Source organism: Diceros bicornis, chromosome 31 (assembly GCF_020826845.1).
Source record: "Diceros bicornis minor isolate mBicDic1 chromosome 31, mDicBic1.mat.cur, whole genome shotgun sequence".
NCBI lineage: Eukaryota > Metazoa > Chordata > Mammalia > Perissodactyla > Rhinocerotidae > Diceros > Diceros bicornis.
In genome coordinates, this window is record NC_080770.1 from 18,384,226 (window position 1) to 18,399,315 (window position 15,090).

Consider the following 15,090-nt stretch of genomic DNA (forward strand, 5'->3'; position numbering starts at 1 on the left):
GAAAAGAATGTCAACAACCATAACTGTCAAGAAAATGCAAATTCTAACTACAACTGGATACCACTTCAAGTCACATCAATGGCAAGAATTAAAAAGATTAGCAAGAAATAGATAGACAATGACAACGTGAAGTAATTGTAAATTTCATAATATGTCACTTGATTGCGTATAAAATAATTTAATGACTTTGGAAAACTGGTTGTTCCTTATAAAATTTCTCGTAAAGTTAAGTGTCATATAAAACTATAGCCCAGTAAGCATTATGTATTCATACAAGAGAAAAGAAGACGTATACCCACAAAGAAACTCAGATATATGTTGACAAATGCATAGATAAACAAATTGTGATATACCCATATGATGGAATATCCCTCAGCAAAAAATGAACAAACTACCAATACAAGTTAAATGAATCTCAAAAGCATTGCATATATAGAGAGAGATTAACTTCCCGAAGGGCAGAGTGATGACCTCCCAAAACCTGTTTCTCCAAAAAAGCAATGAGATCACTGGCAAAAGTTGTCAAAATCAACTCTTGAGAACCCTGGATATTTACCAAAGGCTTGCAACAGTTCTAGGAAAATTAATCCATTTATTCAAGTAAACATGCCACAATGTTGCTAAAAAGTGTGAGCTTTGTGTCTTTTTTTATTTTTTTGTGAGGCGATCAGCCCTGTGCTAACATCTGCCAATCCTCCTCTTTTTTTGCTAAGGAAGACTGGCCCTGGGCTAACATCCGTGCCCATCTTCCTCCACTTTATATGGGATGCCGCCACAGCATAGTTTGCCAAGCGGTGCATCTGTGCGCGTCCGGATCCGAACCGGCAAACCCCTGGCCGCTGCAGCGGAGCAGCACCCGCACTTAACCGCTAGTGCCACCGGGCGGCCTCTGTGTCCTTTTTATATGCCCTATCCCCACCCCCTCTCCCTACCTGCACAGCAGCCTTGACAACTTGAATTATGATTTCATGGCTGAGCACATTTGTCAAACTGCACTAAAATTATTATATTTTATTGTAAGTAAATTTACCTGCATAAATTTGATTTAAAGGTAAGTTTCACTTTCCTCAGAGTCAACCAGATCAAATTATTCACTGGATGATTAATACTGAGGTATGAATAAAAACAACAACAGAGGCACAACATTATCAGGGCTCTTCCCATACTTAAAACAGGACAAGAGTTAACCATTGAAGCTTAATTTGTCAAACCCTTTCTTCACCTGGAAAATTTTTAACTATTACATCAAGGATGGAATCCAGAAAGAAATCTGTTTATCTCTGATCTCTTCTCTTCTCTTTGTTTCTAGTATCAAGGAAGTTGGGATAAAAAAATAAAAAAAGAAAATGAATGAGAGGGCCAGCCCCGTGGCTTAGCGGTTAAGTGCGCACGCTCAGCTGCTGGCGGCCCGGGTTCAGATTCATCATTCATGCTTACACGTGCTGAGGCCGTGTCCCACATACAGCAACTAGAAGTATGTGCAGCTATGACATACATCTACTGGGAGTTTGGGGGAAAAAAATAAATAAATAAAATTATAAAAAGAAAATGAAAGAGAGAAGCAGCAGAAGAAGGAGAATTAGTTGGATGAAGAGTTTTAAGTAGTAAATAGGAGTGGTCAATGAAATACGTAAAAGCTTTCTCAAGTCTTCACGAGTCTGTTCCTTGCTGAGTATTACATGCTCAGTGGCTTGGCCTATGACAGGGACATGGCAATCTGCAATCCCCCGCATTGCAACAGCAGAATGTCAAGGCCACGTTCCATCTACCTGCTCACTTTCCCCTCCCTCTGGGGTTCTATGGTGGGCACAATGCAGATAATATTGACCTCTCACTTGTCCTTTTGTGGAGCCAACACCAACAATCATTTTTGCTGTGCTGGCCCACCCCTCTTAATGTTGACATGTTCTGACACTTACATAAAGCAACCTGCCCTGTTTGTGTCCACAAAGATTCAACTCACAGTTTCCCTACTCATCATCCTCAACTGCTACATTTTCACTTTCATCACAATTATGAAGACGTATTCCAGTGAAGGGCAGCACAAAGACTTCTCCACCTGCAGCTCCCCTGACAGCTGCCATTGTGTTTTATGGTGGCATGGGTATGAGACCAGCAAATGAGCAGACTGTTGAACAAGGGAAAATTGTGGCCGTGTTTTGTATTTTTGTGGGTTCCATCCTGAATCCATTTATCTACAGCCTGAGGAACAAGGATGTGGAACAGGTTTTGAGAAGAGTGTTTATGAGAAACGTTAGTACAATGGAGAAAAGTTCTATTTTGACAGTCTCCCCATGATAAAATAATGAGTCTCAAAAACAATAAAAAAGATATCCCTTGTTGGTGGTACCTGAATGCAATTCTCTCGGATAACAAAATATTTTTTATATATGCATAGTTTGGGATCAAATGAAAGTCTAATGGAAACAATGATTGGAAAAGTAGTTTGGAAATGATGATTAATAAGAAACACAAAAGCAGAAGTCAGCTGTTTATAATCATACAGGATCATATTTTTAGTCTCCCTCAAGAACTCATTTCCACTTGATTACTTAGCAGATAAGTACTTCATTTCACTTCCTAGGGCATCAATATTGAACACCACTGAGCTACTCTTACCAACAAGGGAAGTGCTTTATGATATATTTCTTGAATATGAAAATGATTTACTTTCATATCACATACTACATAGTTTCCTGTAATGAAAGCTGATTATCTTCTCAAAGAAACTCACATCTCTAATTTCAATGATTTTTCTCACTGCACTTTGGTATATATTTGAGTCTACTTCTCTTGAATATAAAACCATATGTGTTTTATTTTTTCAAGAAAGAACTTAATGTTTTACATATTTTAATTCCTCTGTGATTTGTTTCATTAGTTTCCTCAATCAAAACAGAATCCTTTCTCAATAAAGAATACTCACCTCTAATTTAGTATATTCTTCTCTTACAGAAGGTTTATATAATTTTCCCTACTACATAATTAACGGCTATTGTTATATAATTTTACGTATTACCTTTTGGTTCCTGTCTACCAATAAATAATTTTACATAATAGTTCCTCAAGTCTGCATGAATTTGGTTTTAGTGTTTTAAAACTAAATAGCATTGCAAGAATATTCCGAATTGGTTGATGCTCTTTGAATTTGGCTTCTTTTTAATTGTATAATATAACTTTGTTAATATGACATATTTAGTATGCCACTTTGTTTTAATAATCAGGATGTTTTTATTTTTTTCCTTCTTTAGGAAGGAAGAAAAAGACAAATACTGTATGATCTCCCCTTTACATGGAATCTAAAAAAACTGAACTTGTTGAACCAGAGACTAGAATGGTGGTTGGCAGGGGTGGGGAAAGTGGGAGGATGTCAGTCAAAGGGTACAAACTTCCAGTTACAAGATGAATAAGTTCTGGGGATCTAATGTACAGCATGGTGACTATAGTTAAAAATACTGTTTTTTTGTACTTGCAAGTGCTAAGAGAATGGATCTGAAATGATTTGGCCACCTCTAAGACAACAACAAAAAATTGTAATCATGTGAGATGATAGAGTGCTAACTAACCTTATTGTGATAATCATTTCACAATATATAGATGTATGAAATCATCATGTTGTCCACCTTAAGCCTACACAATGTTATATGTCAATTATATCTCAACAAACCTATAAAAAAAAAAACTAGTCAATAAAATTTGAAGATTAAAATCATAAAGCTGTGTTCTCTGACAACAAAGTTACAAATATGTAACACTGAAATATCATTTAAAAGTCCAAATATAAGGTAATTAAGCACTCTCTTCTAAATAACCCATAAGTTAAAAAGTCACAGGGAATATTAAAAAGTATTGAAAACTGAACGATACAAAATACAAAATTTAGTGGGTTTCAGCTTAAGCAGTGTTTTGGTGAAATATGAGAAAAGAAGCGAGACTCAATCAATAATCCAAACTTTTGTTTAAAAAAATGAGAAGGAAAGATAAAAGATAATCCCAAGTAAATTCTAAATTTTTCAAAGCAGAGAGCATTCATTCTTTGTCTAGACTTGAGTTTGTGGACCAAGGCTTACAAGTCACAGGGAAGAAGTAGGCCCCAATAGCTCAGAGGCCACAAACTAGATCCACAAACTCAAGTCTGGGAAAAGAAAGATCACGCTATTCATCTCTCTTCCCATTCCCATAGGGGCCATTACACAAGCACATTCACGAGAAACAGGAAACTACTATTGTGACCCACAGGTTCTGGCTTCACTTAGTAAGTCAAAGAGGTATACAGAAGGGTGTTTCTTAAAGACTCCTAGCCCCAAAAGACAGATGGTAATAAGAATGGAATAAATTCAAGGAACTGAGCTGAGAGAATGTTTGTCCTGTTTACCATTGTAAACAAGAGTACCCCAGCATTTCAGGGAATATTAACTAGGACTTTTCACTTAGAGCAGTTCTCCTCAAAATTTAAAGTGTTTACAAATCACCCAGGATTTGGTTAAAACAGAGATCTGTGTATGGTAGACCTGAGGCACAGAATGCAATGCTACATTTCTAACAACCTCCAAGATTAACACTTTCTCTCCTGGTCCATGGACCACACATTGAGGAACAAGGGCCTAGACTAATAAGTGCAGCTCATTTCTTCCCAGACATGAGCTTTTTAGCTGAGACACTTGTGTCATATCCAGAAAGAACACCAACACTCGTCATGAAAATGCAAAGACATTTGAGCCAAATATTTACAGTTATGGTTTATTGGAAATTGGAGGCATTGCCATCCTAGTGGCCATATGTCATCTGAGCATATTCTCCAAGGCCAGCTTTACATCTTTTTCCGCAGACTGTAGGTGAATGGATTAGGCACTGGGCTTAGAAAAGTATAGAAGACAGCTATTATTTTTGATTCTTCGATAGTCTTATCTGTTGGTGGTCTTACATACGTGCAGAAGAGAGTTCCATAAGATAGAGTAACAGCCATCACTTGGGAACAACAGGTGGAGAATGCCTTGTGCCTTTCCTCTGCTGATTTGATCCGGAGAATGGCAGCAATAATGAAGGCATGGGACAGCAGGATGATGGTGAGAGAGTTGGAGAGGTTGAAGCCAGCTGGTATGAGCATGGCTGATCTTTGACATAAGTATCAGAGCAAGAAAGCTTCATGACTGGCGAATCAGCACAGAAGATGTGGTTGATGACACTAGATCTACAGAAGGTCAAGTGGAAGGTCAGGATGGCCTGGAATAGCCCATCTGAGAAGCCACAGACGTAAGGAAATGTGGCTAAGCAGATGGAGACACGCCTGGACAGTTTCGCACTGTAGCGCAGAGGGTTGCATACGGCCAAGTAGCGGTCATAGGTCATTGCTGCCAGCATGTGAATCTCAGTCATGAGAAGTGCAATGAATATGTAACACTGTGTAAAGCAGCCAGCGAAGGTGACGGTCTTCTTTTCTGGTAAGAAATTAGTCAACATCTGCGGGGTTGCGTTCGAGGTCTAGCACAAATCTACAAAGGCTAAATTAGTGAGGAAGAAGTACATGGGCATGTGAAGGCGAGAGTCGAGTCTGATTAACACCATCATGCCCAGGTTTCCTAAGAGGGTGACAAAGTCCACAACCAGAAACAGCACAAAGAGGAGAGGCTGGAGTTCGGGGCCGTCTGTGAGCCCCAGGAGAATGAATTCTGTTATTGCACTCTCATTTGTGATGGACATTTTCTGAGAGTCTGTGCCTGCATTTGAAACAAATGAAAATAAAGCAGCATGAAGGTACAAATCACATTACTGACTACTGAAATAACTTTTCTCTAAACCTTCGTATGTCGTTAAATGAATACTATCATAACCCGACTTTGTACTTCTACTAAGCCGTGATTTCAGTTGCCACTGTAAGTATTCTATTTCCATCTGTATACCTACAGCTATACCTATGGGAATACCTATAGATAACTATACTTATACCTTTTCCTATTTCCATATACAGCTGTGGTACGTATTCCCTATATCCCTGCACTATTTTTTGCCTCTCGAACTCTACACATCCTATAAAGCCTAGTTCAAAGCACAGTCCTTTGTGAAGCATACCTCACTCCACTCACATCGTGCGTGAGCTGGAATTAATCCCTTTAGGCTTTCTGCTTCCTGTGCACTCTATATACTGCTAATTTATTCACAGACACTACCCCATCATAGTGAATCTACTTTCTACTCATATTTTAGTTCCTCAGGGTGAGGGACAAAGTCCAGTTCATTATTGTACTGTGACTTCTCAGCATATGTTTATATACGGATTTTACAAAGAAAAGAAAAAAACAGTGTAAGCATGAAAGATGAATTACTTGCAATGTTTTACTCATGTCTGTGTCTCTACGGAGCTTTTCATGATGTAATATGCTTAGGAGAATTAGTACTTTTGAACTTTAGTGTACAAAGCAGTTGCTCTGGAAGCTCGTTATTCAATAAAAGTCACAGAACATTCATTTCATAAAGTCTTATGTAGGATACTGGGATCATCATATTCAACAATTATCCGGAAAATTCTGATGCAGATGTTCCCAGAATCACACTTTAAAAAAGCACTGTCACAGTGGTCCCATAAACATATGCCAAATAATTGAACAAATAATCATCAAATCGAATCAAATCTTACTTAGCATTTTGAGGACCATCTACAACAATGATGTAATGTATTGATAAAGAAAAGGAATAAGTTTTGCATAGTTCGTATTTAAGTTATGAATCACAGCTTGTGTCTATTAGAGGTATTCCAGTCCCTATGGACTCCTTTTTATCTCCTTCATGTCACAACTAGAGCTGAATCCCCTCTTCCTTTCTCTTGAGATGCTTTTATTTTTTGCCCTTTCTTTCATACTTTGTTTCTTTTAAAAATCTTCCCAATTCTTGTTTCTTTTCAATAATGAGTCACTACAACTTACTGTAGTATTAGTTTTAGAAAGATAGTGACAAATTCTTTTTTTTGTGTGTAAGGAAGATCACCCCTAAGCTAACATCTATGACAATCCTCCTCTTTTTGCTGAGGAAGATTGGCCCTGGGCTAACATCCATGCCCATCTTCCTCTACTTTATATGGGACGCCGCCATAGCATGGCCTGACAAGCAGTGCATCAGTGCATCATTGCGCGCCCGGGATCTGAACACCGGCCGCCAGCAGCGGAGTGTGCGCACTTAACCGCTACGCCACAAGGCCAGCCCGATAGTGACAAATTCTTTTGCTACCTATATCTCCATTACCCAGAATTGTAAATACTTAATAAACAATTGCTGAATACACTAATAATTGTTATAGATGAAATATAATAACCCTTAACCATGAGTTACCACTTTTCCCCATTTGTAAGTGGGATTAACAGTATCGGTTCTGTTGCCCTCTCAAGTCATGGTGAACATCAAGCTAGATATTCATAAACAAGTATTTATTGATGCTCAACATAACATGTGATTAGGCACTGCAGATGCAGAAATTAACAAAACCTTCCAACCCCCTGCCCTTCTGGCATTCACATTCTAGTGGACAGACATAGACAGTATTGTGAGTAAGTAAACGGTGTTTCAAATGGCACTGTTATAGAAAAAAATAAAGAAAATGAGGTTTAGAGGAAAGGGTGTTCAAATTTTAAATAGTAACATCAACAAAGAACTCATGAAAAGTGACTTTTTTAGAAACAAACTGAAGGAGGAAGAGAACAAGCAATAAGGCTGTTGTAAGAAGGATGTTCTAAGAAGGATAAAGATCAGATGCAAAGATACCGTATGCAATCTTTCTGTAAAACTGCTAGTGATGTGTGTGTACAGAGTTCATGCAGAGGAGTGCAGAAAATCCAGCTGAAATGTTCCCTAAAATGCAAATGTTTCCCTTCATTGAAAGTCTGGTTCATCTCTACCTCAGACTTTCCTTCCAAGAATATCAATGGCCTTCCCTGGAGAAGAGGAGTCAGTGGTTAGTTGCAGTCCTTTCAAGAAATGTCTAGAAGGAAACACTCTGTAACCAGAATATTTATTTGTATGACAGCAGTGAGGTGACTTAGGAGGTGTCTTCATGTTCTTCTACACCCAGAAAACCTCAAAAAGAGAACAGGTGGTGGTTACCAGAACAGAGAAAAATGGAAGGAAAAGAACAGAATTTGGCAATTTCAAATGTATAAAGACACGGAAGGAAATTGGACTTGAGGGTTTCATTTGCAGAAGGACTCATTTGTTGCATGTCACTAATGACGGCCTGTGGGATCTGAAGTGGTCTTGACTCACAAGCTCAGTGACCTGTGTGAGATCCAGAAATATCCAGTTGAATAGATACCAGTACCAGTACCAGTAACTTATCAGGTACTGATAAGTGAAGAGGCAAAAAGGACTGAATATTGTGTGTTTACAGAGAAAGAAAATCACAGCCAATCTGACTGCCTGAGTCAGGCCAGAGCAAAAGGTGAACATCTTCTGAACAAGGCGCTTGTGTGTTTACTGGTTCACAACCAGGCAGAGCCTCTACCTGGTGGAGAAAGAACCCAGAGGAGTAGCTCAAGGATAGTAGAAAATTACAAATTGTGAAACCTGCAACTAGGACTAGCTACATAATATAGAGTGTCCAGGAGAAAATAAAATGTAAGGGATCCTTGTTCAAAAAGTATTAAGAATTTCAAGACTGAGACAGCAGAGTATTAAACCAAACTTGAGGGACTTCTGAACACAGGGTCCTGTCAACGGCATAAGTTGCATGTCCATGAAGCCAGCCTTTCCTGGAACACATGGGCTATCAGAGCTGACAGTGGGGATGTGGAAGGAGAAGGAGAGCATCCTCACCCCTGCTAAGATAAAGACTAGAAGAAGGAGAAGAAGGAAGAGGAGGGGGAGCATGACGTGGGTGGAGGGGAAGAAGAAGAAGGGTGAGGAGGAGCAGGAGGAGGAGGAGGAGAAGAAGAAGAGGAAGGGGAGGGGGAGAAAGAGGAAGAGGACGAGGAAGAAGGAGAAGAGAAAGAAGCCCCTGAGCAAAGAGTTAGCCCTGGAGAGATCCTTTAGATGGTCACCCAGCTCAGTAGGCTAGCTTTTTCTGTTGGCCATTCAATTACAGGTGAATGAGAAAAGACTTTGTTTAAGAAAAAAAAGCAAGTAGAGCTATAGAAAAACTTTTAGCCACAGCTCATTATAAGAATTGTGCTTAATTTTTTTTTTTACATGGATATCTTGAAAAATCTAATGAAACTGTGGATCCTCAACTAAGTTAAAGCACACACTCAAAATTTTACCCCTCCCTCCAAAGATATAAGGGTCTCATAGATCACCTGGCTCTAACTATAGGAACTCCTGTTTTGGGGTGAGCTCCATCCTGCGCCTGAAAATGTCCTTACGTTTGTGTGTGGTGAGCAGAATGTTTTCCTTCTTTGGTTCTTTTGAACCAGTGACAGGTCTACAAAATATTGTCCAGGAAGATCAACTGAAATTTCAATAAGCCTGTTGTCAGGAAAGTTAGTTGAGGTTCAAACTCTGCTACTGAAAACAGAAAGGATTGCCTCAAAGCATTTTGAGGAAACAGGGTACACCAATGTTGAAATTGTCCTAGAGGTTTGTGGAAAATATGGTTTGTCCATTTATGCACGTAAAGGTGGAGATAAGGAATATGTTTGAAAAGAACACTAGAAACATAATAACCAGTCACTTTTTAAGAAACAACCTTCCAGGTGACTTAAAATCTTGGTACATAGAACTGTTTCATTTACTGGAAATGGGGAGATGCAGGAAAAAAAAAAGACCAAAGGAGATTTTCATGTTGTCCTCAGGGACGTAAAGAGCTCTATGCAACTGGGAACTACAGATAAAGAAAAGCTGACTACTCTACTCTGTTTTCAGAATGACTTTCTGTTTGTAGTAAGGAAAGTAAATGGGCTACCTCCATCTCCCTCTCATTGCTCCCTCCTCCTGCTCCCTGCAATGGTAACTTAGAAATGTTCCACCAGATAATTAAGAAGAAAGGCTTGAGATTCAAGTTGTAAGGTGCTTAGAGGCAAGTAGTCAGAAAATAATATCAATTCATGAGAGCATCTACAAGGAAAAAAAGTGTCCGCAAATACAGTTCCAGAGTGAGAGGTGAGCCTAAAGGCCACCAGAATGTCTGGTGTGAACTTGACGTTTGCAGCTGAAGTAGATCAGCCCTCGTTACAGGCGTACACTGATGCCTGACTCATCAGCAGGACAGTCCTCATGATCAGACGCACATGAGGGGAGCACTATGCTGCTCACTGAGCTTTCTCTCTGTGTTTAGAGAAGAATTCTATCATGTAAACAAAGGATGTGGGTAGGTCTGGAACTATATCCAGCTCTGTCACCACCTCACTCTCTGAGTGAAATTGGGTAACATTTAGCTCAGTTGCAACTTTTCCAAAATAAATAAATCAAATTAGATGATGGGGGGCCTGCCCTAACATAGTGAATATCAAGGAGGCAATACCTTAGCATTTAGAAAGTCAGAACTTCATGAATCTAATTCCAGTTAGTGATTCTGAGTCTGGATCCATTGTTTATGAGTTCCATGATAGTGGCAAGTTATTTAACCCGTCCTACCTTAAATCCCAGCTATAAAATGAGAAACGCAATTGTCATGAGGAATAAGATAGTTGATTCAAAGCATAGAATAGTGTTTTGCATACAGTAGGGATGTGATGGGTGCTGCAAGGAATAGAATTAAGATTTTTTTCAGAGCTGATCTCTCCTCTCTACTTCTTTGTCCACAGCCACTGAGGGCAGGGCATGCCCTCTTTCAGAGCTAAAACTCTAGATTCCTGAGCCCCATTGATTTGTAAAGCCACAGAAAATCTGATTTTTTTGTGTGTGTGTGTGAGGAAGATTGGCTGTGAGCTAACATCTGCCAATCCTCCTCTTTTTGCTGAGGAAGACTGGCCCTGGGCTAACATCCCTGCCCACCTTCCTCCACTTTATATGGAACACCGCCACAGCATGGCTTGCCAAGCGGTGCATTGGTGCGTACCCTGGACCCTAACCGCAAACCCTGGGCTGCCGCAGCAGAGCGCACGCACTTAATCGCTTGCGCCACCGGGCCAGCCCTGAAAATCTGATTTTTAAGGATGGAAAATCCTTGTAATTTGTAGACCTGACTTTGAGACTTGAATAAAATCTCTCTTAACTAAAAATAAAGAAAGTAAAAACACAGAGACTTACTTCTGGTTCTGTAACCACCTATTTTCCTAACTTCTGATTAAGAAAGTTTCTTGGTGTCTCTCTAAGCAGTAAACATAGGAGAGGAGACAGTTTTAGTATAAAAGAAAAAGCAAACATAAAAATCAGACCATCTTAAAAGTAGGATTAGAGGGGGCAGCCCCGTGGTGCAGTGGTTGAGTTCAGCAAGCTCTGCTTCAGCAGCCTGGGTTTGCCAGGTTTGGATCCCAGGTGCAGACCTACACCACATGTCAGCCATGCTGTGGCAGTGACCCACATACAAAATAGAGGAAGGCTGGTGCAGATGTTAGCTTAAGGCTAATCTTCCTCAAGTAAAAAAAAGAGGAAGATTGACAATAGACATTAACTCTAGGAGAATCTTCCTCGTCAAAAAAAAAAAGATAGGATTAGAGTCTGTTTTGCAGCATTTACTATACCAGGAAAAATAAAGACTTAAATATGCAAAAGCAAAACTTTAGAACGTTGAGAAAAAAGATAGGAGAATATCTGTATAATAGGAAAAAATTATTTTAGACAGGACCTACAAACCACAACGATAAAGAGAAGATTGGCAGCTTTGAACTATGTTAAAATGAAAAACTTCTGCAGCACCAAATATACCGCTCACAAAGATGAAATACAAGCTACAAACATGTTGAAGATATTTGCATTTGATATATCATTAAAAGATTAGTATCTGACTCAGAATATATAAAGAGCTATTACAAATGCAGGAAATAACCAGCTGAAAGGTGAACAAAGAATATGGACATGCAACTGAAAACAAGAGAAATCTTCATTTGGCATCAAAGCATTTAAAAATACTTCCCTTCACTTATCATGACAATTCAAAAACTTAAAGAAGAAACAAGAATCCATTTTGCACCCATTAGATTTGAAAACATTTTAAAGTTCTGACAGTACATTGTGTTGAGAAGAATGTGGAGTAAAGGGCGCTCTTACACCGTCTTGGCAGGAGTGTAAATTGGTGGAACAATTTGGCGATATCTACTCAATTTAAAGATGTTCACATCTCATGACCCAGAATTTACGATCCTGGGTATCTACGTGAGAGGAACTCTTGAACTGCTACACATTCAGAATTCCACAAGAAAATGTATTGCTGGATTTTCATATTTTCAGAAACTAGAAAAATGTAAGTGTCCATCAATAGTAGAATGAATAAATATATTGTGGCATATTTATATATTGCCATAAAATTATCAATCATTAATTCTGCTAAATGAATTAGCATCGATAGATCTAACAATGTTTAGTGAAAAGTAAAATAAATTGCAGAAGGCAACATGGAGTGATTTCATTTATATCAGGATTTAAATCAAGCAAAATAATACTATATCAATCTGTGGATACATAAACACCCAGAAAATGCTAAAACTCTACATAGGGATAAGAAATATTAAATTCATAACTAGAGTTTAATTCAGGAAATGGGGAGAGAAACAGAATGAGGGAAGGAGGGGTCAATTTGAGAATATCTGAGTTTCTGAAATATCTGAAACAGAAGTGGCATCATGTGAAAACTTAATAATGATTAGTTGTGCTTACATAGATAGTCTTTATATTATAATTTTCTATTTTGGGCTGTGTGTTGGAAATATTCCATAATAAAAAATTAGCAAGTGAAACCACAAAACCAGTTTTATAATGAGGATGCATATTAGTTAAAAAAAAAAAAAAGAAAAATCCTTCTAAAGGAAATTTGACATTTATATCTTAAAGTAATAATCTGAGATGCCCAAAGATCTTCATTGCTATATAACACATATGAAGGGGAAATAAATAAAAACTCCTTTATTATGGTGAATGTGTTTCTGGAAAATAGTTTAGAATTTACTAAGCACTATAAAAATCCAACAAATTATCATTTGTCATAGCATCATTTGGTAATTCTGTCTTTCATAACTTTAACCAGTATGAGTACTACAGGTAGAGTCATTTATTCTTTAATGATTTTATAGAGCAATAACAATGCCTTGTGGTCTTGACTTTGAATTTCTCTGTGGTATTATTTTTAATTCACTGAGACAACACTGTAAAAACTAGGAAATAATTTGACACATTCTTGCAAGTCCCACATGTGAATTACAAAAGACAAAAATATATTCAATGACAAAACATGATTGGTTAATTTAAAATGCTCATTAATTGGTCACATAATAGAGACTTATTACATACCTGTGACCAAAATGTCTACTTTATTTAGCAAACAATTTCTTTTGGATCACTTTCCTGATTGCTGTTTGAACATCTTTGTTCCGCAAGCTATAGATAAAAGGGTTTAGCATAGGACTCACAAAGATATAAAAAACAGCTACAATTTTCCCCTGTGCTACAGTTGCCTCAGAAGGGAGCCTTAGATACATGCAGAACAGTGTCCCACAAAGGATGGTGACAGCTGTCAGATGGGACCCACAGGTGGAGAAGGTCTTGCGTCTTCCCTCAGCAGAGCACATACGCAGTATGGCCACGAAAATGAACAAGTAGGAGATGAGGATGATGGTGAGAGAAAAGGTGAAGTTGGAACCAGCCACCACAAACATAGCAGTTTCTTTGACATGAGTATCTGAGCAGGCAAGGACTAAAAGAGGAGGGTCCACACAGTAAAAGTGGTTGATCTCGTTGGGTCCACAGAAGGAGAGATGAAGCATCAGGATGGTCTGTGCCAGTCCGTTTGCAAAGCCATAAATGTAAGGAGTAGCAACGAGAGACAAGCAGACACATCTGGACATTTTCCTACTGTATAGCAAAGGTTTGCAGATGGCCACGTAGCCGTCATAAGCCATCACTGTGAGCATGTAATAATCTGTGATCACCAAGGCAATAAAAAAGTGGAACTGTATAAAGCAACCAATGAAGGAAATAGTTTTTCTCTTGGATAAGAAGTTAACCAGCATCTGAGGAGTGACATTGGTAATATAACAGAGATCTACAATGGAGAGGTGACTGGGGAAGAAGTACATTGGAGTGTGAAGTTTCGGGTCACTTCTGATTAACAAAATCATGCTCACATTGCCGATCACTGTGATGAGGTAGATGACGAGGAAAACCACAAAAAGGACAGGCTGCAACTCTGCTCGATCTGTCAGTCCCAGGAGAATAAACTCAGTCACCGCTGTGTAGTTTTTCTTTAACATTGTGTTTGCTTGGCTTCAAATGAGGTCTAAAGTAAAGGAAATAAAAATGCATTTGTCTTTTGTCATTTCTCCATCACCCTCATCATGGGGGTACTTCTTCATCTTTTCTCAAACTTGTAAATACATGTGGCAGAAGTAAGCAAGTGACTGATGTTTTAAATATCTAAATTTATATAGAACCCCTTTGTATAAAGGCAGTCCTATTTTTAAATGCTTTTCTGCAAATCTTTTCATGTTTGAAAAGCCTTTATGTTTTCTGCAAGTCTGTATCATATTTGTTCAATTATAATTTCCTTAGACAATTTCCTTCAACATTGCTGTCTTTGAATTTGTAATCCTTTGTTTTCCAATACACCTTTTGATGTGATATCTAAAGCATCTGTCATTGACACTCATCTGTTTTTCAGAGCTGAATGGACTTTGGGAAATGGAACTGATGTACGGCAAATGTTCTCGTAAAACTAGGATCTGTCTACCTGTCTCTCTAAACTCAAGATTATTTTCAATCTTTCCCTCTCCTTGCAGCATCTGTCCATTTTCCCCACTCCAGTCTATTTCAGGTGGCCCTGATATCACCAAATTTTACTTAAATTTTAAGACACATCTCAAAGGATCTTCTTTGTTTTCTGCATTATTGCCAATTATATAAGGAGGCAAAAATTTGTTCATGGGTCTCAAAAATAAATCAATGTGTTTGTATAAAAACAGATGTATATAGCATACACAAATAATATGTGTGTGTGTGTGTGTGTGTAGGTATACACAT

At 38.4% G+C, this 15,090-nt stretch overlaps 1 pseudogene; it reads right to left on the minus strand.

Annotated features, from left to right (window-relative positions):
- Positions 1-4,781: 4,781 nt before the first annotated feature.
- LOC131395659 (olfactory receptor 5M11-like) lies at positions 4,782-14,330 on the minus strand (annotated as a pseudogene).
- Between the last annotated feature and the right edge of the window lie 760 nt (positions 14,331-15,090).